Source organism: Salvelinus sp. IW2-2015, unplaced genomic scaffold (genome assembly GCF_002910315.2).
Source record: "Salvelinus sp. IW2-2015 unplaced genomic scaffold, ASM291031v2 Un_scaffold1170, whole genome shotgun sequence".
NCBI lineage: Eukaryota > Metazoa > Chordata > Actinopteri > Salmoniformes > Salmonidae > Salvelinus > Salvelinus sp. IW2-2015.
In genome coordinates this window covers 47,213-49,931 of record NW_019942763.1, presented here as the reverse complement: position 1 = coordinate 49,931, position 2,719 = coordinate 47,213, and the positions used below count along the sequence as shown (strand labels likewise).

Here is a 2,719-nt window from a genome sequence, read left to right as displayed (position 1 = left end):
AAACGCTAGCTCTGACAAACTGTTGCACCATTCACTGGCTATTTAGCAAATATTACAATATATCTCGGTTCACAACGGGGCTATACACAAGGTAAGGTTTCAGCTAACATTATTCAGCATTTCCTTTTTTTGTAAGAATATTGTGCATCATGACCTATACTCTTAGAAGACAAAAAAAATGCTATTTAAAACCTAAAATGATCCTTTGGCTGTCCCCATAAGAGAACCCTTTGAAGAACTCTTTTTGGTTCTGGGTAGAACTATTTTGGGTTCCATGTAGAATTCTTTGCACAGAGGGTTGTACGTGGAACCTAAAAGGGTTCCACTTRMYAWRKAAAAYGGMTRRWKCRMGYAKCKAAAAAGGGTTCTCTTAGTATGGGGACAGCCGAAGAACCCTTTTTTAAGCTTTTTTCTAAGAGTGTAGAAAAGTGATCTGTGTCCCTGCTATGAATGCAAATCACACAAAAACTCTTACAACTATCATCAATTACTACTGTGTTTTTTTTGCTACTTGAAACACAGTGTAGTATTGTCCCATATTTTGTKATTTTGCTGAGGGTTTATYTCTAGAACCCTCTATGTAGGGTTCTTCAAAGAACTCCCTGTAWATGGTTCTGCCTAGAAGGGTTCTACCAAGAACCATGTTATCATTTAAAGGTTCTTRCAAGAACCGTCTATGAAGGGTTTGTCGTGTCTTTGCTGTCATTGAATGTGAAGAKTGTTATTTTATCAAATCAATTCTCTATGTGTAATTGTTATTACGTGATTAATTAAACTAATCATGTCAACTTAATTAACTAGGAAGTCGGGCACCATGGAAAATGTTGACTTACAGAGTTATAATTTTCCGAATATTACTCTTCAGATATTTTAATATCTGATCAATTAGTCATTCTCATTAATGTATTATTATTACCTTGTTAGTCTCATTCCAAACGTRGTAAAATTCTTCGTTATCTGCACGAACCCTTGCATAAATTATAAATCAGCGATATACAAATTGGCTTAATTTTTTATTTACTAACTAATCAAATCACAGAAATACATGAAAACACACACAATTAGTACATTGGGTTGCTACATGATACAAAGAAAAAGTCCCTAGTGGACTAAGTTGATATGACAGCTTGGTAGATAAAAGGAAAGGGGTGGGACTGAGAAAGAGCGGGAAAGACAAATGGATACACTACACACAGTCTATAATTATATTAATTGAAATGCTAATCCTTTGCACATGAACYGCCGCTRYTTTGAGAATAATTGCAATGTATATATATTTACACCCGTATGTCGTTGTTGTCTTCTCTGTTGGAATCCTCGATCGTCCGGTAGGGTTCATCTGAGTCTCTGGTTAACTTTCATTGAAGTCACAAAGTCTTTTGTGGTTGTAGGTGGTTAGAATGGGTACTTCAGAGTTCCATTCAGAAATGTTCTCATAGAATAGATGCTTCGGCGGTTGTCTGTATTCTCGTTCTAGACTTATGTCATTTCTAGCTGCAGACTAGTAATTATAGGTCTAAGATTTCCTCTTATTCTGTAGTGAATGATAGTKTCAGAGTTCAACCATTTCCATCCGTGTTTTGCCAATGCTCCACGTGGTATAGTCTTGTCCTTTGGTAGAGTTGTAGTTTAAACCACTTCACACACCAGCGTCTCCCGGCATGTTTTGGTCTTAGAAATTCAACCATTTGCAACCTTAGCTTACACTGGGGTTTGCGTGGTCTGGTGTGAATTTCATCAGCAGTGGGTTTTATCCATTTCAGTTGAAAAGGGAGGTTCCATGAAGCCGACGTAATGTCTATGCTCACGTTGGCGTGACCATTGATTTGGTTAACTTTATATGAAAAARCCATACTCTCATTTAGAAGGTTAACATCACATTACATCTTTTCAAAAATAGTTTCATGTCTAATCACATATGTTTCACAATATTTAGATGTAAACCTGACAGCTGGGAAATTMACACTTTTAAGAGAAACCGTTGTGTGTTTCCTGTCCTTCATGAGATCACCAAATAAAACACACATCATAACTGTCCCTTAAGTGTCCACAGACCATTCCCACATTCCCAAAAGTAGGACAAAGTTCTACAGACTGTTGACATCTATTGGAAGCCGTAGGAAGTGAATACTCATTCATATCTCGCTGTGATTGCAATGGGATCTTGGTTGAAACTCGACCAGCCTCAGAATTTCCACTTCCTGTTTGGATTTTTTCTCAGGWTTTTGCCTGCCATATGAGTTCTGTTATACTCATAGACATAATTCAAACAGTTTTAGAAACTTCAGAGTGTTTTCTATCGAATGCTACTAATAATATGCATATATTAGCAACTATGACTGAGGAGCAGGCCGTTTACTCTGGGCACCTCTGTGCACCTTTCATCCAAGCTACTCAATACTGCCCCTGCAGCCATAAGAAGTTAATTAGGAGTTTAGGAGTTTGACCAAGTCTTCCATTGTTCTCTCTAGGCTCTCTACCTCCATACTACATGGCAGTTTCTACCTGGCATTTATGACCTGAGGTACTAAACCTGGTTTAGGAGAGAGAGTAAGAGAGGGGGGGGACAGCCACGATCTATTCCCAGAAAGGGCCACGTCATGACAGGTTCTACCAAGAACCATGTTATCATCTAAAGGTTAGTCCTAGAACCGTCTATGAAGGGTTCTACCAAGAACCACGTTATCATCTAAAGGTTATTCCTAGAACCGTCTATGAA

General features: G+C 38.1%; 1 protein-coding gene across 1 annotated transcript in view; it reads left to right on the top strand.

Moving 5' to 3' along the window:
- LOC112069957 (alpha-amylase-like) overlaps positions 1–2,719 on the top strand; it is a 27,326-nt gene continuing 24,607 nt past the window's right edge. Inside the window, 1 exon segment of the mRNA XM_024137359.2 lies at positions 1–91. The gene's annotated coding sequence lies outside the window, so the exon portion shown is untranslated.